The following is a 26,283-nucleotide window of genomic DNA, read 5'->3' as shown; positions in this document are numbered from 1 at the left end:
ACATTTCCCCCCTACCCCTCTCCATACTCCTTAAAACACTATATGGAACTGGAACACTATATGTTTTCACAGGGATGAGTAAAATTCCCATGTCTGAATGTAGGGTGCACAAAGAAATGATGCAGTGTAATTTGGAATGGACTTGTAAGCAAGTCTCTAGAAATAAAGTGGAATGTGGCTTAATAGTTTGAGAAGCAGATTAACAAGTCTCTACAATTAGCTGTGAGTCCCATTTCTGTCACCGATTTTCTATGTAATGCTGGGCAAGTTATCTAGCACCCTTCGTGCCTCACAGTACCCTTCTGTACACCTACTTACTTCAACTTCATAGGGCTATTGTGAAACTTAATGACCGAGGTGTGCATTGAGATCCCCAGATGAAAGGCGCTATTTATATCAAAGTGTTTCTAAATGCTAGTTAATTGTTTTACCATGTCTGTGTTCAGTAGAGTTTACAAGCTTTGTGGCTCAGACATCATCCTAAACTTGCACCCAATCTGCATGTGGTTTAACTGGAGTGGCTGATAGGTAAACAGTTCCTTTATTCTCTAACTGATAGTGATGATATATTTCCATTTGCTTTAGAAAGCACTTCCCACGGGACTCAGAGTGGGAACCACAAAGTGACTTAGGAGTTGGAACACTGAATATCACAGTGCTTAACTTTTAGGTGCCGAGAAAATCACAGGCAAAACACAGTGATCCACAAAGCCTGAGTTAAGCAACTAGGCTTCTATACAATGAATGGGGAGAGCTATGCGCCTAAGAATGTGATCCAAAAAAGCCAGCATGCTAAGCAGGGACTTGCCTAAACTAGCCAGTGGGAGATGCCAACAACAGGTGTGCTAAGCTCTGTTCTCCTTCAGAGATAGGTGCCTAAGTCCAGGTTGCAGAGAGGCACCTATCTCTGCTAGAGATCCAACCAAGCAATAGGAACCAACTGCCAGGAGTCAGGCAGCTCCTTGAGCAAATGAGTTAGACACCTGCCTTGTCCACACAAAACATCTGAAAGAGGAGGATGTGGTGATGCCCACATTATAACATTTAGCCCAGTGAGTAATGCACTCACCTGGGATCTGGGAGACCTGGGTTTAATTTCCCCTTTTCTACCAGAGGGTGCAGAAGGTTGGCACAGGGGTCTGCTCCTTATTAGCAGCAAACTCTAACCACTGAGCTATGGGATTGTCTGATGTAGGGGTGGGGCTCCCTTAATATCTCCTATTGAAGCTCTTCCACCGGGATAAACAATGAAATAGTGATTGGAGCAGAAGGATTGGTCCCAGGGTCTCCCAACTAGGTGATCTATTCACTGGACTACAGAGTGATATTCTCTCTCTTCCCCTCTGCCCTTGTCCTCTCCATGACAACATCAGTCTTAAGGCCAGAGAGATGGAGAGAAAAGGACTCTGTAGTCCAATAGTTAGAACAATCCCATGGGAGACCATGGGTCCAGCCCCCTGCTCCAATCACTCTTTCACTGGTTGATGTCCACAATCAAAGCCCTCCAAAAAGTTCTGTTATGGCTTATTACAGCATTCAGTAACCCACTACCCCCTCTTTTTGTCCGATGACAGCAGAGGTGTTAATGGACACTCTACGTTGAATGGTCTTTTAGAATATGTGCTACCTACTTATGCTAAACAATCAATTCCATGTTGCATTTAGCTGTGGCCCTTGGAGTACCTTTCCCAGACCTGAAGAAGAGCTCTGTGTGGCTTGAAAGCTTGTCTCTCTCACCAACAGAAGTTGGTCCAATACAACAAATTGTCTCAGGAGCCTCACCCACCTTTTCTCTCCTTTGCAAGAAGTTAGGTTACAAACTCAAACAGAGATTTCACCATTAATGTGGCTGGTCTATCACACAATTGTTTTTCAGCTATAACAAGTAAAACTAGCTTCTGCCCCTGGTAGCTTGTGGCAGGGCTCTTCCCAAGTATAAAAGCCTAGTGTGTGATGTTCTTTTCATTTCACTGATAGTAACAGAATAAAATTCTGCTTCCTCCTCTTACTTAATAACAAATCACCTCCATTCTGTTGGACTGTTACACAGAGATTCTCAAGTGCCTTGCACTCTTTGTTATTTAACACTAAAGGGACTGTATTGCTTATATTTGTGTCATGGCCTTTATGTTCACAGATATATTCTGTGTGTGGATATACATCACTCCATCCATCTCCTTAGTGACTCCATATCTGTGGAGCAGGCTGCATATATTCTCAGGTAATAGTTTGGCCTTGGTGAAAAGAAGAAGGAACTTTTTTTTGAAAGCTTCGACCGGGACATCATCCACCAGTGCCATAGAAATGCTCTGTCTGCATGTCTCTGTGAATAACTAAGGAATTCATTCCCTCATTTTCTACCTAGCTAAGTAGCAAATATAAACTAAAACACTTGTGCAATAGACTGGTACAAGCTGTGTTGCTGCAGATCCTTCTACAGAAGAAGATACCACATGCTATTTCTTTACCTCATAGATTATTAGGGTTGGAAGGGATGTCAAGAGATCATCTAGTTCACCCCCCTGCTCAAAGCAGGACTAATTCTCAAATGGCCCCCTTGAGGGCTGAAATTATAACCCTGGGTTTAGTAGGCCAATGCTCAAACCACTGAGCTATTCCCCCACCATTAGAGGCATCATTAAAAAGAAATAGAAAAGTAGGGGCTCACGTACAGGGAAAGGCTAAAGTACAGTTAAGCAAGATATAATTTGTTTTTGCTAAGCTCCTTTTCTTCTGCTTCTTGCATTTATTTTTTGTTTTTCTCCGGATAAGGACCGTATTGCCTAATGCTGATAAAAACAATACTCAGTCCAGAGCTAGACTGTCATTTTGTAGATAGTTTTGTTTCCAGTATATCAAACCGGTTAATTTGCCCAATTGCCTACATCTTTGGAACATGCAGCCACAGCGCACGCACTTTTGTTTGTTTATTTTTAAGTGGGGAGTAGCATAAATAAGGACATCAAAGGAAAGCTGGAGGTGGTGCAAATGTCTGCAAATTAGAGTTAAAATCTAATTTTAGATTACAAATGATGGCCTCGACTTTGGTGGCCTTAATATATTGCTTAGTGGATAGTAAACATATTAGGAATTCTCTCTGTAATTCTGTAATCTTCCATAATTGGCAGTTTGTACTCTGGCCAAAACTGGAAAAGAAATTATACTTAAGATCAAAATTAGCATTGGCAGAGGTTCTTGTGTTGGTTTACAGTATATAGCACCTACCTGAACTGTGATCCTTTCTAACAAATGGTATATTTTAGCACTAAGATTCCTCCATTGCTTCAAGTTGCTCCAGTGTTTCAAGTTCATGTGGCAAAGATAAAACAAACTGTGGTTCTTATGTGTGTATATGTGTGAGTTGACATAAGAGGCTGCCTCTTTTAATTTGGTAACTTGTAAAACTATATATATATATATATATCCATAGTTACTTTTCCAGCTTATTTTTTCTACTGGAGAACAGAGCTGTTAGGATGGATTTATTCAATCACATTTGTATGAATGTGAAATTTGTGTACGTATTATGTTTTCCAAATGACTGATCCTAAAAAAGGATTAATTCCTATTTTCAAAAGGTGAAATTTATATTAAATAATAAATAGATGAGTGGTGAACTGGATTTTTCAAATTCCAGAAATCACAATTTCATTGTTAACAAATGTTAAACACTGAAAAAGTTGTTAAAAGTACAGATGGTGCCTTGAAAGTGGTGTTTTTAACCTTATTATCTAATCTGAAGAGAGCAGCCTGCTTCATTGGTGAAGTATTTTGACAATGACCTCAGTCAAGCATACAGAGGCTTAATGAGATGCGTCAAACTATATGGTAGTACATCCTTAACAGTTTGACACTTTCCCAGATTAATCAGCTGGGGAAACATGAGGCAGAGTAAGTGGTGTGTTATAACAGATGTCCTGGCTTTTTACTTTCCAACTTCAACAGCATGTGGCTGATGCTGTATAAGCATGGTTTTGGTTTGTACTTTTCTGTTCTTCGATGATATATAATGGATTTTCCACTCCCTTTAATATTTTCTTTAAATTTCTTTTTGGAAGAGACTTGTTTATTCTTGCCAAGGAGAACAGAGATACCGACTTTAATAAGAGAGACTTGTAACCTTTGTATTTTAAGCTAATTACACATTGACTTCAAAGCAGTAGAATATTCATTGCAAAAAGAATAATACTTTAAAGCTTAGCTTGGCAGCTCTGATGATCATGATAAATTAAACTTTAATGAAGATTCATGGAAAGTGAAGTGTAAATGGGCCAAAATGATTATGTTGTCTTCTGCTTTTTATGTTTTCCTATTTAACATCCATTTAGAGGAATACATTGTAGTTTCTGATGCCATAGTAAATTTTTGAGTAATTCAGACTGAATTGTCCATGCCTGCTATATACCAAGCTCTTGTATCTCTCGAGGGGGAGGGAGCAGAAGGTATGTGAATTTGGCTGAAAGAGTATTTCTTCTCTACAGTATCATCTCTGTAAGAGCCACAAGTAAAGCCATTTAAATGCTATGACCTCACTAGCTGGGAAGTTAAAGGGTGATTCCCTGTCATTTGAAGCCTGCTCTGAATTTTGGAGATAAAACAACATACAGTGGAGAAGTGCAGAAGTGCAGAAGAAGGTTAAAGGTATATGGCTCTGAAGAGCCACACTTCATCAGAACAAAGTGAAGGCCATTAGATCTCTAAAGCATTGGTAGCTGTTGAACACAGAGATGGAGAAAATGTAACTCGAGGGCATGGTGAGCTCTCTAGACTTATAAATTGCTGGGTGAATGGGAATGCGATGCTGTAGGTATGATAGATACAGAAAAATCAAGATATTAAAGTTATAATATTTTAGATATATATCCAGAAGAAATAAAAATAATCTAGAAAATGGGTGGGCTCTGGGAGTTCAGAAATGAAGCTGGGCAGAAAAAGATTTTCCTATCCACCTCACATTAAGACAAAAGTTGAAATCTGAACAAACTTTCATGAACTCTCTCCCTCTGCAATTTTTTTTTAAATTTTTTGATTAGGCTGATTTAAACTTTTTGTTTTGATAATTTTGAAACATTTCCTTTTGAATTTTTTACATATTTTACTATAAATTACTTTAAATATTGAAACAAAAAGTTGTTTCAAATGAAAATATTGAACTTCTTTATATTGAAAATGTCAAAATGGAATATTCTGATCATTTTGAAACTTTTTTTCAAAAGATTTGAAACAGGAAATTAGTTGAAATCGACTCTTCCCCACAAACAGTTTCAGTTTTGATAAATCAGCATTTTCTGACAAAAAAGCATTTTGTCAAAAACAATCATGGTGAGCTCTAGTTAGAACTCCTTTTGGCCTGCTTCTTCCTCATTCATACTTCTTTTATTCATCCTGCACAGTTAGGCTTTTAAAAGGTGGGATTTTCTGAGATAATACGATGTAAATGTCATTGAAATCAAACCCTTGAGGTAGGATTTTATTTAGCAAAGTTGATGTCCAGTTGTTAGGGCACTCACCTACAACTTAGGAGACACAAGTTAAGTTCCCTGCTCTGTCACAGACATCATCTGTGAACTTGAGCAAGTTACTTAAGGTGAATCCATGGAGGAATTGAGTCATTGCAATGCTGAATGTCACAGCGCCTAGAAAAATCAAAGGAGTAAAACTGTGATCCACAAAACCAAGTTAGGCACCTAGGCTCTCTGTACAATGCATGGGGAGAAATAGACCTTTTAGAATGTGATCCACAAAAGCCAGGGTGTGCTCTCTCTCTCTCTCTGGGCCAATAACTGTTCCACTGTGGATAAATACTTAAATAGTCATTGGGCTAGAGAGAGAATGACTCTGTAGTCCAGTGGTTAGGGCACCCACATGAGAGACTCTGGGTCCAGTCCCCCTGCTCCAGTGACTTCTTATTGATCCACTGTGGAACATCTTCAGCAGGAGAGATAGAGGTTGCTCCCTATCTGACTATCCCATAGTGCAATGGTTAGCGTGTCCTCCTGAAAAGTAGAAGACCCCAGTTCACAATCCTTAGGTTAGGGTTAGAAACTGAACACATCATCAACTCATGGATAATAAATGGTGAACCATTCTCGCTATAGTATTTGTTTTCTTTGGATATACAATTGTAATAACAAACCACGCATAATTTTCACAAGACATGATAATATTCTGTTAGTCCTAAGAGCTATGAAGTAGGTTTACACAAATATATGGCTCAGACTTAAAAAAATAAGCTTTACAAGATATAAAAATAATTTCTTTCCTTAAAAATAAAATTAAGACGTGATTAGAAATGTCATAAGCAATATTTCCATAATCATTCATCTAATATAAATGTAGATTATTTGCATTGATTTGGGGATATCTCAAAGTAGACTAGCTAAAAGTATGTTTTTTTTATCATGTTGAAGTAATATAAAATATCTCAAACATATTTCTTGTACTTTTTAACATGTGTGTATTATATATTTGTGTGTGCATGTCTGTGATAGATATTTCTCTCTCTGTATCTGTAAATGTTTGTAGAATACCTGTTTTACAATGAGTGCACCCACATTAGTCTGTGTGTGTGTGCGTGTATGTATGTATCTATAAATTGTGTATCCTCTCAGCTCATAGTTTCATTGTCCTTATTTGATTTTCCTTAGCACGCAACTCTTTCTATAATGTTTTAAAATGAGTGCTCACATATTACATGAGCACTTGTAAAACATTATAGAAAATGAGTTAAGAGAGATGCTAATGAATTCCACTTAAGGACAATAATAAAACTGTGAGCTAAGTTTGCATGCTTTGAAGATTCTCAGGAAAAACAAACAAACCCTAGATGCAGGAATACCTGATTACTCTTATGACTGAGAGCACAAATGTATATGGGCCAATATACAGTACTGTAGTTATGCATCCAATACATATGTTGTATTAGTCAGCTTGTAGTTTTAAAATATAATCTTCTATGTTCATTTAAAAAAAACAGGAGTACTTGTGGCACCTTAGAGACTAACAAATTTATTTCAGCATGAGCTTTCGTGAGCTAAAATAATCATTAATAATACGATGCAACTTGATAATGGCTACCCTACAGTGCTAACCTCCTTTCCAGCCAGTCTTCCCCCAACTACCCCCCACCAGCCTCCAGTCCCTATGTCCCTCCCCCCACCCCCTTGTCCCACTCTACAGTTCTAGCTCTTCTCCCTCCTGTATTTGAATCGGGAATCTTCCTTCTCTACACTGCCTATCAGAGGCCCACCCGGAGGGGCATTGAGCACTCAGGAAAGCCATAGTTCCTGCTGTCTGTTCAGCTATCTAGGCCTGGGTCCAGCATGACCTGCAGGGACCCAGAAATGCAATTTTTATGGTAAGTCCTGTTCAGCCCTGTGCTGAAGCATGCCAGTGCAGACAGGATCTCTGGGGAATTTAGCTGCTAGAAAGCTAGTAAGTCTGTACTTAGCATGTGCAAGCTGTGATTTTTCAAAGGCCTATAACTTGGGCAAATCTAGGTAGATTTTCACAAAGCAGCAAAAGGCACCTCTCTGCCATAAAGGCCAAATTTCATGTCCCTGCTCCAAAGTGTGTGAGTATTACAACCTTTCATAGAAAAAGTCACCAGAATTCTTTTAATATTGGCAAAACAGCATATTTTCACCTAACCTCATTCTCAGAAATGATTGAATTGTTTTGGCAGAAATTAAAAAAAAGGAAAAAATAAAAAGGTTGAGGCAAACACCTGGCACTTAGGTGGTGTGCAGAAGGATTACATAGGGGAGAGGCTGGTGTAAATGGGGCTGTCACAAATAGTTTTTGCGAAGCAGTAGGTACTCTTGCATGGCTAAATCCCTGCATTGTCCCTGCCCAGCCTCTTTGCCAGTCATCAGTGGTGCAGAGGACTTTATGCTGTCCCCCCACACAGTAGGTAAATTGTACATGTAGAGAATTTTATATAAAAAAAAATCAGAATTCTAGTGCATAAAATAATGGAATTGAGGTATTTTAATAACTTAGGAAATGGCATCTCCTCTTTTAAAAATTTCCTAGCGAGGATCTCTGGAATACCTCTTTAACTTTCTTCATTCCATGGCCTCCTCCATGTTGTTTATACTTTGATGTATCCCTCAGATAAGACTTCAAAGTCAAATAATCTTAAGAACCTGGGTTTTCCTAGGGTATCTAGAAAGGGAGAAAACATTTCTAATTTCTTTTCCACTTTTAAAAACTTTGTATATGCATTAATCCTTTCCTCTGAATATCTGAGGTATTATGTAGATTGCCTAATAAAACTGTTGGCAAATCTGTCCCAACAGTGCTTTATTCATCTACACTAATTTTGTTTTTGCTTACTCAGGAGATAATAAGAGGGTTATGCAGCAAATTTGGAGAGGAGTTTAAGGAGTTATCACCTTTCAGAATGCCAAAGTACATATTTTCTCCAATTTATCAAAAACCAGACAGACTTGTGGGAAGAAATGACTAGTCCTTCAATTTCAGTTTGCTCTTTTAGGTTATTCTACTATTGTCTGCCCAGTGAAACTTTGTCAAGTAAAAACTATAAATATTTTATGATCGTGACAACATAAGAAAAAGCAATTTTGTAAATAACTTCAGCCCTTCTATTATTAGTTTTTCCCAAGAACGAGGACATGATCTTGCCTAAGATCCATACATTTTACATAGCACCCATTGTTCAGTTCTGCAAATTTGCTAAAGCACTCCTGTGAGGTGATGACAGCTGTCAGTCAGAGTTGAGGGCACTCACCACCTTGCAGGAATGTTCACCTCTCTTTCAGGACCATGCCTCTAGTATTGGGGCCCAAGAGTTTCTACTTGAAGATGCTCTGAACTGTACTGCAGTAATAAGGAGTGGGGATTTATCTCTCTGCAGTATTGGAGAGCCATACACTATGCCGACCCTGCAGTTGCCAAGGGAAATCCCGGGGAAATACATTGAAGTGTTGAGAGATCTGGTCCCCTCTGCCACTTCCTAAACCTCTATCTACCCTTAGCATCAGGGCTCCGTCTAGAACCATGCTGCCAGTGCCTCATCCGCGCCTAGCCCAAAGTTCCACTTTATTCATCCCCTTAAAGTGAAGATGATGGTGTGACTCAGACTTCAAGTGTGAGCTGTACTGCTCTTCAAGAATGCCTTGCAAACTAATCTAGAAAGCAATACTGATGGCAGCCCCTGTTTGCTGGAAGCAATATGTTACAATGACTTTTAGTACAAAGGGAAGATGGGTGTCGTAAGAATACCGGAGAGGACAAGTGGCTGATGAGAAAAAGATAAGCACCAGTTAACAACTGGGTCCTGAGAGAGAGGAAGGGTTCTTTCCATTAAAAATAAAAAGGGTATACTTGGTACAATTTAATTTAAAAAATAGAGATAATTCTAATACTTTGTTTAGATATGTATGCATTCTGGAACTATAGACCTTTTAGAAACTGTGTGTGACATTAGGTTTGCATTACATTTACATTTTGGAAAGATTTTCCTGGGGAAATGAAAAGTTTCTAGCTGTTTCATAAAACATCTCTGGATAAGTTTTCAAAGGTTTGAATGGAATTTAATAGGAGTTAAATGGGTAGACCCCTTTCACACTGCTTTAAACATACATTCCATGACAGCTTTCACAAAGTTCTGTGAAACCCAGAAATTCTCTGGATTTCCCTTCTCCTAATCTGTATGAAAGAACTTTTAAATTGCAGTGTTTTCTTTTAAAAAGCTCTTGTGGTATGAGCCTTGTGCCTTTGTTATTACAGCTGGGTCAATTTAGCTTTGCTTCTGACTCCTGGCTCCCCTTTCTTTCCCTCAAGCCTGTATGTGGTTTGGAGTCCAATCAGCCCAAGTTAGGTCTGGGATAAAGGACAAGGATGCCAGTGGTGTTTTGACATGTGCTTTGTGTTATTGCTAGATGTCACAGCTGTACTCAGTTGATCTCAATACACTTAGAAGGAGAGAAGCACTTCCTTTTTGCCCTAATATTTTTCTCTCCCCACTTTTTCCTTCAGTTCCCAAGGAGGAGGAAGGAAATTTTGTTTTGGTTCTTTTGCTGCTCCTGCCTCACCTAGCCAAATGCTGGATTATCACCAGTACCAATAGTCTGTTGTTTGGAGAAGTCTTTAAAACTGCACAGAAGCAATTATTCCTACCCAGTTGCTAAAAAGAGATTAAACTTCTTAAAAACCAAACTGAAAGGGTGAGGCACTAGTCACGTTTGGAACAGAACAGCCCTTTGCACAACTTGTCTAGGAGTAAGCAAAGCAACATTGAAAGCTGGAACTGGTAAATAATACAACAGGGTACAACTAGGTTTAATTAGAATATTTGACTGTGTGTATGTAATGTAACTTTAGGCCAGCCAGAAGTGAACAACCTCCTCTTCCACACCTAGATATTCATTGGTTTTGATCACTGCTTAGCTTGTCTGATGCATACTACATAGCAGCAAGGAAAGGGATAACTCGGGCACCATCCTTAAAGGTTATAGAAAAGAGTTGTAAAAAAGAGTGATTGCTGCTACTTACCTACACATTGAAGGTGCTATACTGATGAAAAAGAGGCTTTGCCTTTGGCAAAGTGGGTTAAAAAGAGGCACGGTCAAAGGATCCAATTCATTGTGGCATTCTCCCACTAAGTGTTTAAGTAGCACAGAGCTACAAGGCTCCGTCCATCTTCCTGTGCCTGATGAACATTAAAGTATGGATTTCCATAATTTATGCATGCGTGTTGTGCCACTGGCTGTGCTAAGTGTTTGCATCACAATTCCCTGTTGATTTGGGTGTGTGTGGATGGTGATGATAGTAGTGGTGAAGTTACTGCATTGACTAGTACCAGTACATTACTACCTTACTCAGCGGTCTGAATCATTGCACTGTAGGTTTTTAATCTCCTTGCTGAAATTCATCCCTGGCTGGACCCCAAAATTTTGGGGGCAGGGAGTGATACTGAGTCTGTGTCCATTGGAAAGCTTCTCAGGTCCAGATGTGCCCACTCCAGAGATGTGGGCACTGCAGGAGTGGCATGGAGATTGCTAACTCTTTCTCCTCTATAGTGATTATAGTATCTGTGTTGGGCAGAGACCCTTGAGTACTTTGCCCTTTGTGTGTTCCCATTACCCCTCCACTCATCTTTTTTCCCCCAGTGACTTGTCTAATAGTTGCTTTCATTCAACTGCTCCACTTCTATAAGATGATATCTTCGTGGGCTGTTTATCAATGGCATGTCTGTTAACAGAAAGTGTAAGACTCAGTCCTGCGCAAGTGACAGATTTAAGGTCTGAAACAAGAGCTTTATATCACTGAAAAGAGGAGATTCCTAGCTTATCTGTGGGATGATATAACAGGTCGAGCACTCACCAGCACAGCCCCTCCTGCTGGTTGCCTTGTGAATTAATGCCTCAGCCTCAGAGCACCCCCTTCTGGCCGGTGTCTCGCCTACCGCAGGCCCCATGTCCCTCCCGGACCCTGGTGCCCCTTTCCTGGGGGTGCTGCCCTGCAGCAGTGCCCCCTGCACTCTGGTTCTCCCCTCCCAGGGGAACCCACTCCCCCTTCCCAGCTTTGCGAACAGGGGCTACTAACAGGGAGTTTCGAGAGGGAGTTCTCCAGGTGGAGGAGGAGCAAATACAGGACCCTTGAGGTAAGTGGCTGTCTGTAGTGTGTGTTTGTGTTTGGGGGTTACTTGCTGTGTGCTGAGCTTGTGTTTGTCTGTCTGTCTGTTTGTTTGAAGGGCCGTGTGCTATGGCTGGCAGTTGGAAGTTGTGAGCTTCTAAAAAAGGTTTGAAATCTAGAAGCCTCTGTTCATTGGCTGAGCCTTAGTCAGGGGGCGGGGCTATCAGGAAGGCCAGGGCTTTATAAAGCAGTGAGTCAGCGACCAGGGAGCTTTATGAACAGGGAGTTTCGAGAGAGAGTTTGGAAGGGGGCTAAGGGAGGCAGGTATGCTGATGAGGCTTTCCGGGAAACTGTAGATTTGTCCCACCTCTGGTCAGACAGCCCCTGCGCTGTTGAGGAGGATGAAAGGCTCAGGGAAGGAGAGCAGTTAATGGGAGCAGAGGGAAACCTTCCCATAATTGTGACCCTCCTTCCAGATGATGTTGGGGTTTCCTCTCGCACTGCGGTTACCTCTCCGGGGGAGGGAACTCCAGTTTCTAGGAAAAGGCAGGTGTTAGTAATGGGAGATTCGATCATTAGAAACGTAGATAGCTGGGTTTGTGATGACCAAGAGAACCGTATGGTGACTTGCCTGCCTGGTGCGAAGGTTGCGGATCTCTTGAGGCATCTAGACAGATTTATGTGTAGTGCTGGGAAGGAGCCGGTGGTCGTGGTATATGTAGGTACCAATGACATAGGGAAGGGTAGGAGAGACGTCCTGGAGGCCAAATTTAGGCTGCTAGGAAAGAGACTGAAATCCAGGACCTCTATGGTGGCATTCTCAGAAATGCTCCCAGTTCCACGCGCAAGGTCAGATAGGCAGGAAGAGCTTCAGAGTCTCAGTGCATGGATGAGACGATGGTGGAGGGAGGAGGGGTTTCGATTTATTAAGAACTGGGGAAAATTTTAGGATAGGGGGATCCTATACAGGAGAGATGGGCTCCACCTAAACCAAAGTGGATCCAGACTGCTGGCACTTAACATTAAAAATGTTGCAGAGCAGTTTTTAAACTAAGAGACGGGGGAGAGCCGATTGCTGCAGAGGAGCACATAGATTGGGCAGAGACTTCTGTTAGAGGAGACTGTATTGATAGAGATTCTCTAGGTTTTAGTCAGGAGGAGAGGATGGAAGAAGATAAAGTATGGGCCAGATCAGATGAGAAATTCACATAAAAAAGAATCTGACACATCAGAAAAGGGCAGACAAATAAACAGTGACAAGTTTTTAAAGTGCTTGTACACAAATGCTAGAAGTCTAAATAATAAGATGGGTGAAATAGGGTGCCTCGTGTTAAAGGAGGATATTGATATAATAGGCATCACAGAAACCTGGTGGAGTGAGGACAATCAATGGGACACAATCATTCCAGGGTACAAAATATATCGGAAGGACAGAACAAGTCGTGCGGAGGTTGGGGGGAAGTGAGTGGCACTATATGTGAAAGAAAAATGTAGAATCAAATGAAGTAAAAATCTTAAATGAATCCACATGTTCCATAGAATCTCTATGGATAGTAATTTCATGCTCTAATAAGAATATAACAGTAGGGATATATTATTGACCTCCTGACCAGGACAGTGATAGTGACTATAAAATGCTAAGGGAGATTAGAGAGGCTATCAAAATAAAGAACTCAATAATAGTGGGGGATTTCAATTATCCCCATATTGACTGGGTACATGTCATCTGAGGATGAAATGCAGAGACAAAATTTCTCAATACTTTAAATGACTGCTTCTTGGAGCAGCTGGTACAGGAACCCACAAGGGGAGAGGCAATACTTGATTTAGTCTTGAGTGGAGCACAGGATCTGGTCTAAGAGGTAACTATAACAGGACCGTTTGGAAATAGTGACCACAATATAATAACATTTAACATTCCTGTGGTGGGAAGAACACCTCAGCAGCCCAACACTGGCACTTAATTTCAGAAAGGGTAACTATGCAAAAATGAGGAGGTTAGTTAAACAGAAATTTAAAGGTACAGTGACTAGAGTGAAATCCCTGCAAGCTGCATGGACACTTTTCAAAGACACCATAATAGAGGCCCAACTGAAATGTATACCCCAAATTAAAAAAAAACACAGTAAAAAAACTTTTAAAAGAGCCACCGTAGCTTAACAACCATGTAAAAGAAGTAGTGATATAAAAAGGCATCTTTTAAAAAGTGGAAGTCAAATCCTAGTGAGGTAAATAGAAAGGAGCATAAACACTGCCAAATTAAGTGTAAAAATGTAACAAGAAAAGCCAAAAAGGAGTTTGAAGAACAGCTAGCCAAAGCTTCAAAAGGTAATAAAATGTTTTTTAAGTACATCAGAAACAGGAAGCCTGCTAAACAATCAGTGGGGCCCCTGGATGATTGAGATAAAAAAGGAGCACTTAAAGATGATAAAGTCATTGCGGAGAAACTAAATGAATTCTTTGCCTCAGTCTTCACGGCTGAGGATGTTAGGGGAATTCCCAAACCTGAGCCGGCTTTTGTAGGTGACAAATCGGAGGAATTGTCACAGATTGAAGTGTCATTAGAGGAGATTTTGGAATTAATTGATAAACTTAACAGTGACAAGTCACCAGGACCAGATGGCATTCACCCAAGAGTTCTGAAAGAACTCAAATGTGAAGTTGCGGAACTATTAACTATGGTTTGTAACCTGTCCTTTAAATCAGCTTTGGTACCCAATGACTGGAAGTTAGCTAATGTAACCTCAATATTTAAAAAGGGCTCTAGAGGTGATCCCAGCAGTTACAGACTGGTAAGTCTAACATCAGTACCAGGCAAATTAGTTGAAACAATAGTAAAGAATAAAATTGTCAGACACATAGAAGAACATAACTTGTTGGGCAAAAGTCAACATGGTTTCTGTAAAGGGAAATCATGTTTTACTAATCTATTCCAGTTCTTCGAAGGGGTCAACATACACGTGGACAAGGGGGATCCAGCAGATATGGTGTACTTAGATTTCCAGAAAGCCTTTGACAAGGTCCCTCACCAAAGGCTCTTACATAAATTAAGCTGTCATGGGATAAAAGGGAAGGTCCTTTCATGGATTGAGAACTGGTTAAAAGACAGGGAACAAAGGGTAGGAATAAATGGTAAATTTTCAGAATGGGGAGGAGTAACTAGTGGTGTTCCCCAAGGGTCAGTCCTAGGACCAATCCTATTCAACTTATTCATAAATGATCTGGAGAAAGGGTTAAACAATGAGGTGGTAAAGTTTGCAGAGGATACTGAACTGCACAAGACAGTTAAGACCAAAACAGACTGTGAAGAACTTCAAAAAGATCTCACAAAACTAAGTGATTGGGCAACAAAATGGCAAATGAATTTTAATGTGGATAAATGTAAAGTAATGCACATTGGAAAAAATAACCCCAACTATACATACAATATTTTGGGGGCTAATTTAACTACAACTAATCAGGAAAGAGATCTTGGAGTCATCGTGGATAGTTTTCTGAAGACATCCATGCAATGTGCAGCAACAGTCAAAAATGCAAACAGGATGTTAGGAATCATTAAAAAGGGGATAGAGAATAAGATGGAGAACATCTTATTGCCCTTATATAAATCCATGGTATGCCCACATCTTGAATACTGCGTACAGATGTGGTCTCCTCATCTCAAAAAAGATATACTGGTATTAGAAAAGGTTCAGAGAAGGGCAACTAAAATGATTAGGGGTTTGGAATGGGTCCCATATGAGGAGAGATTAAAGAGGCTAGGACTTTTCAGCTTGGAAAAGAGGAGACTAAGGGGGGATATGATAGAGGTATATAAAATCATGAGTGATGTGGAGAAAGTGAATAAGGAAAAGTTATTTACTTGTTCTCATAATATAAGAACTAGGGGCCACCAAATGAAATTAATGGGCAGCAGGTTTAATATGAATAAAAGGAAGTTCTTCACACAGCACACAGTCAACCTGTGGAACACCTTGCCTGAGGAGGTTGTGAAGGCGAGGACTATAACAGGGTTTAAAAGAGAACTGGATAAATTCATGGAGGTTAAGTCCATGAATGGGTATTAGCCAGGATGGGTAAGGAATGTTTGTCTGTTTGTCAGAGGATGGAGATGGATGGCAGGGGAGAGATCTCTTGATCATTACCTGTTAGGTTCACTCCCTCTGGGGCACCTGGCATTGGCCACTGTCGGCAGAGAGGATACTGGGCTGGATAGACCTTTGGTATGACCCAGTATGGACGTTCTTATGTTCTATGCCCACCTTGCCTCAGTTGCTACTGCCAGTCAACATCTAGTCCCTTTCTCTGGGACAAACTGCAGTCTGTAATGGCCACTCGTCACTGGCAAGGGGGTTGGACCAGCTGCCTCTGCCTATCCCCAGGTTGCACCTCTGCAGCCCCAGTACCTTCTTAGGCCTTTAACAAGGCCTCAGCCTGGGGAGTTGCCAGGCTGGAGCTGCCCTTGCCCTGCTTCTGGTACCTTGTGCTCCCAGGCAGCTAGATCCTTCCCACTCCAAGGCTGAAGTGAGACTGACCCAGCTCCTCCCTTAGCCCTTATATCAGGGCCAGCTGTGGCTGCCTCCCCAATCAGCCTACTTAAGCTGCCTTTAACCTTTTCCCCTAGGAGCAGGGTAACTGCCTTGCTATAGATGCACTTACATCTTGGCAGGTTCTGAGATACTGGACCTTAATATCACAGCATTATTCTATATGAAAAAAATAAAATAATTTTAGAGGTTTCTGAAATTGTATTAATTATAACACTTTTCTCCCTTGTACACCTGATTTCACAGGCAGAGGAAGATGAAAAATAGCATTAATAGCATTAATAATGCTTAAAAAATTCTATCAAATAATTTAAAAGTAGTTTTCTTTACAGCATATACAGAATATGTAACGGGTTGGTGTGGTATAGATGTTTAGGAGCACTTGTTTGAGATGACTTTTGTAACTCATGGTTTTGCCTGAATAATATGACCAACCCAAACTCATAGGCCTGGTCTACACTAGGGGGTGGGGTTGATGTAAGATACACAACTTCAGCTATGAGAATAGAATAGCTGAAGTCAACGTATCATCGTTTGACTTACCTCCTGTCCTCACGGTGCGGGATCGACAGCCACGGCTCCCCTGTCGACTCCGCTTCTGCCTCTCACCCTGGTGGAGTTCCAGAGTCGACGGGGAGCATGTTCGGGGATCGATTTTTCGCATCTAGACAAGATGCGATAAATCGATCCCCGATAGATTGATTGCTACCCGCCGATCCGGCAGGTAGTGTGGACATACCCATAGTGATCAAACCATTATACCACACCACACCAGCAAGTATTACAGCAGTTGCACATTACAGTATAGTTACTTTTCTGTTGTTTTAAAAAATAACAGTAGTATGAATGTTTTAGCATATTCACATATGGCTCAAATTTCTCTTTGGGGGTTGTTTGACTCTGATAACATTTTCCTGCTCTGTTCTCTTGGAGTGCTGCTGGTGTTAGTTGTTCTGAATAAAAAGCTGATAGCGTGTTAATTAAGGAAGAAAGCTTGATAAGGGTGTGGTTAGTTTGAAATAATCATATCCTTGGTTTATGAGGAGAGATGAAGCAGTTTTATGTTATTAATTCCTAGAGTGCAATTCTCTCATGAACGTTGCCAGCCTTCCAAATTATTCTTTTTGTTAGGATGAAATATCTTAAATTTTATGTAGGGATCCGAACAATTTTGATCAGTGAATGTGTCAGTTTTGAGATATTTCAGTTTTGAGGGTCATAGTGATTCATCTAGTGTTAAATGAAAATAGAGTTTAATCAAATGAGATGCATCTTTTCCAGTGTATTTCACCAAATAAAACAAATTCATAATATACTGTGTTCAGGAGTATTTTTATTCCTGCTCACTCATGTATTAATACTGAAAGTGACACACTAAATGGTAGTCAGAGGAAGAAAGGGTGTTAGAAATCTCAGTGTATCATTAATTTGTGGCTTGTAGAAGTGTTTTGTGGATGGAAAGGACAATGTTTCCTGAGGCCCCTAATGAGGGGCAGTGCAAAATGTGCTGCAATCATTTAAAATAATATTTTTGACTTGTAGCCTTTGTAGGTTAATTTTATGACTTGATCCCTGTTTCTCTGTTAAAAATAAGTTCATTCTTTGAATTATTTTAGTAGCCCAAGACATAAAAGTAGTTATTTGAAATGCATTGCAAGAACAAGTTATATTGTTGCCAAAATTAGGTGAGAGAACCAAAAACTTGCAGTGTGCAAGGTAACATATTAGTATTTAACATTAATTTTCACTTGAACATTTGTTCAAGAGAACTCTTTCCTATCCAATACATGATGAATTAAAAATATGTTTAGAGGAGCTACAGATGAGTTGCTATGGTATTTGAAAGTTTAATCTTAACAGTTTTACTGCTCAGAAAAATATTATGACAAGTGTAATGGGAAGCTGTCTCTGGTCTTAATCATTTGTTATACCAAGGAGGTTAGTACTCATCCAACATAGAGAATCAAAATCTGGTTTATATAATAAAATTAGATCATTAAAAAAGTTCAATAAAAATCTGAGCACCCTGCTAGCGATGAGGCATGAATCCCAGTTTTTACTAGGTTAGGCCCTGTGTGGAGAACTGGTTATTGTGAATTGTGTTTTACAAGATTTTATAGATGCTGTTTTCCACCATTTCCACGGTATGCACTGTAAGCCTAAAAGGTCCACGAATGTCAAGTGCATTGAAATGAGAATTAATCACTTCCATTATGAATCCTTGAATTTAAGTATAAAGACTGTGCAATATGATTCGTAGTCGAGGGGGAAGAGCAAACAAGATGAGTCATTTACATCATAGTGAATTTTAATGCAGATACTCTTATGTGAAAATATCAGTAATCTATCGTTTACAAGGTAGTAATTACATTTGATCTAAGCCTGGAAACCTAAACCAGATGATTAAATAAGCAGTTAGAATAATGCAACTTGTCTCAATGGAGCAGCTTGGGAACACCCACCTAAAGCTGTTTCCAAGCAATAATTGATTTTTCCCACATTGGCCATTTGTTTTGGGTGATCTCACCATATTTTGTTAGACTTATAAATATAGCCATCCTGTGTGCACCAGTTCAGTTTAGAATAGTCAAAGCCACAAAAGAAAGACAAAGTTGATGAACCTTCTTCCTGTCATATGATGGATTAATTGAAAGCTTTACGTTCATAATAGTCCCCCCCACACACACACACAACCTGTGGTTTTAGGAGCTAGCTTCATCTGCTGTACAACACCAAGTGTCTTTTATTTCCGAGTGGCTGTTAGCATTTCCTATGAGACTGAGAGCTGGCTTCCTCATTAGTCCATTGGGAGCAATTATAGGTATTGTGAAACTGAAGCTGGGGCTGAATGAATTCCAGTCTCCTTTTTTCTTGTTTGTTTTTGTGGAGGCTGGTGGGAATGCTTGCTGTGATTTGAATGCAATTCTTACCAGGACTGCAACTTTTCTTTCCCTTTGTTGATACCAAGGGGACAGTTTTGGCATCTGTATACAATTTTCTGCTGTAAGAAAGTGGACCACACATCAGAAGCTCTGTGCCTGTAGAAATAAATTGAAAGTGAACAGAGGGGCTCCCTTTGGTGATCTTGGTGCAAGTGAACATGTTTGTGCAGTGACAGTTTCCATACAGTACATTCCTGAGGGGAACAGAGCTTATGCTGCCATTCTAACTTTCCCCCTCTCTCTATTCTTTAAAGCTCTGTCACAACAGCAGGAGTCAGAGCTGAGCAAAGCAGTACTAGGAAGGCTGCTGGCACAATCTGCTTGACAGAAGAAACAAAAGACTAATGTAGAATGGGAGAAGGTGCCAAAAGAAATAGACCATACCTCCCTACTGAGTTCATAATGTGCAGTTAGCTGCATTAGGTGGATAGCTAAACTGGGTTGATTATACAGGTTTCCCTGAAAATGATTTTTTGGGGGAGAGGCAGGAGGTTACTTTTGCTGACAACCTACACCTCACTAGACAGATGTGACATGTCTGCAAAAGGGACTTGTCATTTTGCCCCCTACAGCCAACTGCTGGTGGCAAAAGGGAGGAATTTTACACCTCTAAAGGTGTCATCTGATAGGCTATTGGATCCATAGAGAAAAATTCATGAGTCTGGTTTTCCTCTTTTGCTTTCGCTTACTCTTATGTTAATATTTACGTACTCTTTTATTAATATTGATAAATCTTGAATGATGGACTGGATGCTTTAACTTGCAGCTTGTCAGTTAAAGACCTGCACCCAAGAAGGTATCAAATCAACTTAATCCCAGAAGAAATCGTAATAATAAATAAAATCGTGGTTTATCCAGTGAATCTTTGAAGCAATCAGCTGTCTTTGGAATTTCATGCCACTTTTCTGATTTACAGCTGCTCTACAATATTTGAAATGAGGCATGAACTGGGAAATTGTCAGTAAGTGATGAATAGCAGTGTGCATCCTTCCCAATCCAATTTGAGGCATGTGGAGAAAGCAGTAAACAAGAACAAGGCACTTGTATTCCAAGCAGAATAACCAATCACTCTCCCTCTTGCCTTGTGTCTTCCATTTCAATACTGTTTTTTGTTTCTTTCAGTTTCCCCAATATTTGTGCTTTATTGGAAATAAAAATACAAAACAGGAAATAACTAGCTAGGCACTAGTAATGCAGAAAAAGGGAAGGAACCTGTGCATCATTTATCTCCCACCTCCCACCTTCAACTGAATGAATATTATACTGAAGTGAAACATTCAGCTACTCAGAGTGCAGTGGTGGTAGTTAGATACTGACCCACAACTTTTGGTATTTCTTTATTGTGAAAACTCTTGCATTCTGACTGACTTGAAGGTTGCTGTGTGCAGTGTTGTTGTAGCCACTTTGGTCCCAGGATATTAGAGAGACAAGGTGGGTGTGGTAATATCTTTGATTGGACCAACTTCTGTTGGTGAGAGAGACAAGCTTGAAGGTTTCTATCAGCCACTTGGAGAACAAATATTTGAACATTCACTGTGTGCTCAATTTATCAGAAAACAGAGTAGTCATACAAATTCCTCTGCTCTGATTGGCTACTACTCTCAGAAATGCCTAGCCTACTGCCCACAACCAACATGGTGGCCTCAACTTTTTACCTTCCTCCTCAACTCCTCTCCCCATATGTCCCAGATATTAAATATAATAAAACAAGGAGACAGAACAAGGAGTAGTGGTCTCAAGTTGCAATGGGGGAGGTTTAGATTGGATATTAAGAACAACTTTTTCACTAGGAGGGTGGTGAAGCACTGAAATGGGTTACCTAAGGAGGTGGTGGAATCTCCTTCCTTAGAGGTTTTTAAGGTCAGGCTTGACAAAGCCCTGGCTGGGATGATTTAGTTGGTGTTGGTCCTGCTTTGAGCAGGGGGCTGGACTAGATGACCTCCTGAGATCCCTTCCAACCCATATATTCTATGATTCCATGAAAAGGTGAGGTCCAACACTTTTCTGCAGAAAACCAACATTGGGAGAGATTTAACTCATTATTTCATCTGAATTGTTGCATCTGGGATGGAGGTTCAGGGATGTAAGGGACCAGGACATAGGCAGTCTGGCTTAGCAGTCACAGCTGGGCTGGTGTCCACAAGTCTAGGACAGCCACAAGGCAGTAGTCAGCAGGCAAGGATCACAGTAATCACTATAGCCAGGATCAATAGGCAAGAGCCAGGATCAGTGACCAAAGGTAGTACCAGGCTGGAATCAGGAGGAAAGAATCAGCGCCAGAGTCAGGCTAGGGTCGGAGACTGGAGATCAGAGAGCAAGGTGAGATCTGGAGTCACATCAAGCCAGAAGTTTGTACAGCTGCCCAGAGGACTTCCTATAGTTCTGGATCCTTTAGGCAGTATTTCCTGTGGTGCCTAATCACCAGAGTGCTCCTTGGATGTAGCTCTCTGCATGGCCTCCTGGTGATGATGCGGGAACATCAGCAGTCCCAAGCTCCACAGACCCAGCATCTAGTCCCACAAATCCTTATAAGGGGTTGACCACCTGGAAATGCAGATGGTGTGCAGCTCTCTAAATCTGAGGCTGTCACCCAAGAATCACTAACCCTGAATCAGATTCCCCTGAGGGATTTCAGGGTATGGAGAAGGGCAACGAGAAAGGACAAAATCATGGGAGGGAAAATGTGCTTCATTATAATAATTACAAGTTCTGTGTTCACTTTGTCATATGAGTCTGTGGTTATTACATTCTCATAAGCAAACTAGGGAAATACGGCCTGGATGAAATTACTATAAGGTATATGCCTAACTGATTGAAAGACCCTCATTAGAGAGTAGTTATCAATGGTGCACTGTCAAACGGGGAGGACATATCAAGTACTGTCCCTTGGGCCCAGGAGAGACCCAGTATGATTCAGTGTTTTCATTAACAACTTGTATAATGGGGTGAAGAGAGTGCTTATAAAATTTGTGGATAATACCAAGCTGGGAGGGATTGTGAGCACTTTGGAGGACAACATTACAATTCAAAATGATCTTGTTAAATTGGAAAATTGGTTAGAAATCAATAATCCAATAATGACAAGTTCAAAGTACTACCCTTAGGATGGAAAAATCGAACAGAGAAATACAAAACAGGAAATAACTAGCTAGGCACTAGTAATGCAGAAAAAGATCAGGGAAATGTTATAGTGGATCAGAAATTGAACATCAGTCAACAGCGTGCTGCAGTTGTGTAAATAGTTAATATAATTCTGGGGTGTATTAACAGAAATGTTGTATGTAAGACATGGGAGGTAAGTGTACTGTTCTACTTGTCACTGGTGAGGCCTCAGCTGGGGCGTTGTGTCCAGTTTTGGGCACTACATTTTAAGGAAGATGTGAATAAACTGGAGAGAGTCCAGATGAGGGCATGATAGAGTCCACTCACCATCGTGGCACCTCCTGCTGGCTGTCCTGGAGATTAACTCTGCCAGTGGCTGTGCCCTCTTCTCGATGGTGTCTCTCCTGTTGTCTCTGCCTGCAGACCTGCATCACTCCAGGACCCACAGCATTCTCATGGTGACTTGGCCTTCCAGCCGTGTCACCATCTGTATTTCCCATTTCCTGGGGTGGGTATCACTGTCCATAGTCCAGCCAGTTCCCCAGTGGTGAGTGGGGGAACCCGGGCCGGCACACTACTCTGGGTCCCAACCCAGGGACCCTGTAGATAATAATTTCCTGCCTCACCTCTTTACCTTCTCTACATGCTGTTACAATTCCCTGGGCCACTTCCCATGACCCCAGCATCTTCTTCTCCCTCACCTCAGGGCCTTCAGCTGTCCAGTCTCAGCCGCCAGCCAGGAGTTCCCTCTTGCTCCACTGGTCCCTGCCAGCAACTACCCTGTCCAAGGAACTTACAGTTCTCTCAGCCCCTCAGAGATAGAGTCCTCACTCCCTGATCCCCAGAAACCACTCACTGGCTCTGGCCCTGCAGCTACTTTTATGTAAGCCCACTGGGCCCAGACTGACTGCTCCTTGCAGCCCTTCCCTGATTGGCTGCAGCCTGATTAGCTACTTGACTGCTTGGAGGACTGACCTCCACTGCTTCACTCTGGGGTAGGACATGGTTAATCCCTTCTACACCTGTGTGAGGTGGACATCACATCACAGAGGGCAAAAAAAGTGCTGAGTTTAGAAAATATGATCTATGAGGAAAAGTTGAAAGAACTGGGCATGTTTAGTTTAGAAACAAAGGCTGCCGGGGGACACGATAAAGGTCTTTTAATATGAAAAAAGTTATTATAAAAAGGATAGTGATCAATTGTTCTTCCTGTCCACTGAAGGCAGGACAAGAAGCAATGGGTTTAATCTGAAGCAAGGGACATTTAGGTTAGATATTAGGAAAAACTCTCTAACTATAAGAATAGTTAAGCTCTGGAATAGGTTACCAAGAGATGCTAATGGAATCCCCATCATTGGAGGTTTTTAAGAACAGGCTGGAAAGACACCTGTCAAGGAAGTCTAGAGTTATTTGGTCTTGCCTCAGCACTGGGGCTGGTCTAGATTACCTCTTGAGGTCACTTCCAGACATACATTTCTATGATTCTATATCTGGGATGACAAACAACTTGTCCTTTGTATGTGATATAGCTGTTACCATAAACAAGATGCACCTCCCAGTAATCATCTGATTAATATTTTTTTATATTGATATGTCATATAGATATATAACATAATAGAAAATAGAAGGGAAAAGTCAGACTTTTGGTTCAGTTTTGTGTTTCCATCTGGATCTGGCTTCATTTTGATTAGAAACATTTGATAGCAGAGATTTATAGATTGTTTTCTATTTTCATTTTGCCACTGAAAAATGGAAGGGGAAAAAGGGAGAGAATGGGATGAGACCAAAAACCTGAAACCTGAAAAATTGTTGTTTTTGGAAAAATGAATGAATATTTTAGACTTTTCAACTTTTGGGTTTTTTAAAACAAAAATTGGAAAATTTTGAAAAAAATATTTTACATATAAATTTTTGTTTTGGAAAAACTGACTTTTTTCATCAAAACTTTTTTTTTTTTAAACCAGCTCTGGCTGAGTTGCTTTTAAGTGCACAATATGCTTTTCTGACTCAAAATCTCCGGTAAAGAGGTGAGTCAGTGTAAGCTGCTTAGACTGTGATGTGTTTGCACGTTCAAACTAAATATATTTCTTTCTTTGTGCCCCACAAATTTCCATTTGAAATCAATGTAGTTTGGGTTTACAAGTAATGCAGTATCAGTGCCAGATTTTTTTCGGGCCCTATAGATAACACAATATTTACTTGTGGTAGATGTGATGGATTTGGAGCTGTTCTGTAACTATTTATGAATACTGTGTGCTGACCTGGTTATTGAGAGGGTTACTATATAAATATATTGGTTTCGTTTAACAGTGGGCAATGAGGAAAAACCAGAAAGGAAACAATGGCTTAAGATAAGTCTCTTCTCAGTAAATACTTGGGGTTGTTACAGGATAATGGGAGAGTTTCTGGCTCGATCTCATACTGATCTTACTAGATTGTTCTGGTCCAGAAAAGCAAAAACCTGGGAACTGACAAGAACAAAAGAATGGTGGGTAGGTTAAAAACACTGCTTTCCAAAGAGGAGGAAGTTGTTGGGGAGCTATTCAGGGGGAACAGACTGACACCTAAAACCTACTGGCATATTGTTTAGGCCACCTACTCAGGATGGCAGGGTGTTAGGTAAGCTGGATGTGCATGTAAACTGTTTTTTTTTAAATCTTTCTTCTCTAAATATTTTGTTCCTAATGTCAAAATTAAATACTACTTTGATTTTAAGAAGGCTGGCTGCTCCTATATTCACCACAGGTCACAGACTCCCACAGGGAAGAACTGCAGGTGCCAAACTCAGCTGGACCTGCTGGATAAACACAATTGATACAGAGGATACTGTAGCCCAAGGCCTAGACTAAGAAGGAGAATAGCAGGACTCTGCCCCATGATAGCTAAAGGAATGAGGCCTGACACCTGAGGGGGAGAACTCAGACCAGAGAAGCACAGAGGTGCAGCTAACCCCACAACTACAATTCTAGCAGTAGGATGTTGTTGGTAATAGCTATTGTTTTAGAATGGATGAGGACATCCCTACTGTCTGCCTTCACAGGTGATGAAATTTTTGACAATGGAATAAAACCGTTTTATGAGGGAAAGCTCTGAGGGAGTTGGAAAATATATCCCTATAATTTGTTTTCCATTTCAGAATACAATGGGTTTTATCGACTTCTCAGCTGGCAGATATAGACTATGTCAGTTGTGCATCAAAAATGACTAATGTTAGCCAAAGGAGGGCCACTAGCATGAGGCGTCCATTTTACGTGTAATATCACCATGAGGAGAACATTTTTTAATGTGTCTTTAAAAATCATTTTAATCTAATCTGGGACTGCAAGCACTAATTTGCATCATTTACTATATTGTTATTGCATGGCATCAGCAAAAGGCAGATTTAAGGTTGTTTGGGTGTATTAACTGTGTAATTCCATACCTTGACATGTTTGAATTTCTGTTAAGTTTCACCATAATTAAGTTCATAGAACTTGTTTTGGTGATAATTACAACATCCTTGTAACAGTTTTTACACTAAATTATTGATATGAATGCGCAGCCTTACCTCCAGTGGATAGACCTGACAGCTCTGTACAGGAAGAGTGAGATGTTCCTGCCCTCCACTAGTCTTGGGGTCACACCTTGGGTAAGTGTGAGTAACCCCTAAACTTCCCTACCAGGGTCATGGTGAAGTCTTCATTGGCAGACAATGTGGAAGAACACATTAGTATCAATGGAGAGGATGATGATGAAGCATATGCCTTGTGATGGCATATAAGGGCAAGCGGCGGAGTATACACAGTCATTGGCCAATCACTTCACCCAGGGGCAGGTGAAGCTCATTAGCTCAGATTGGCAGCTTATCCAGGAGAAGGACAACTCTGAATACAAATCCTGAACCCATGTCAGCTGTGGCACATCAGCGGAGCAACAGCTGCTTCGGCGAGAGAGTGAGAGAGGCTCTGCACAAACCTCTCTCACTTAAATCCATTCATAGTGCAGATTGTTCAGCCTCATTCAACTTATTTAACACATTTAACCCAATCAATTTACCAGAGTCCTGTGGCAATGGGGAAGTAGCAACAAAGAAAGGCAGAGGATGCTGCTGG

General features: G+C 40.7%; 1 protein-coding gene and 1 long non-coding RNA gene across 3 annotated transcripts in view; one reads left to right on the top strand and one right to left on the bottom strand.

Moving 5' to 3' along the window:
* SEMA5A (semaphorin 5A) overlaps positions 1-26,283 on the top strand; it is a 633,881-nt gene that overhangs the window by 97,576 nt on the left and 510,022 nt on the right. The gene's annotated exons all lie outside the window — the stretch shown is intronic.
* LOC120397592 lies at positions 5,495-10,707 on the bottom strand. Of its 2 annotated transcripts, XR_005593882.1 has the most exons (3): positions 10,519-10,707; positions 8,053-8,166; positions 5,495-5,636 (listed from the first exon to the last, which is right to left on the bottom strand). It is a non-coding gene; the product is annotated as an uncharacterized LOC120397592 (long non-coding RNA). The 2 variants fall into 2 exon arrangements; XR_005593881.1 differs by lacking the exon at positions 5,495-5,636 and having other exon boundaries at positions 7,972-8,166.

Source organism: Mauremys reevesii, linkage group 2 (assembly GCF_016161935.1).
Source record: "Mauremys reevesii isolate NIE-2019 linkage group 2, ASM1616193v1, whole genome shotgun sequence".
In the NCBI taxonomy this organism is placed as follows: Eukaryota; Metazoa; Chordata; order Testudines; family Geoemydidae; genus Mauremys; species Mauremys reevesii.
Note: the sequence above shows the minus strand (reverse complement) of the source record. Positions and strands in the feature narration are given on the sequence as shown.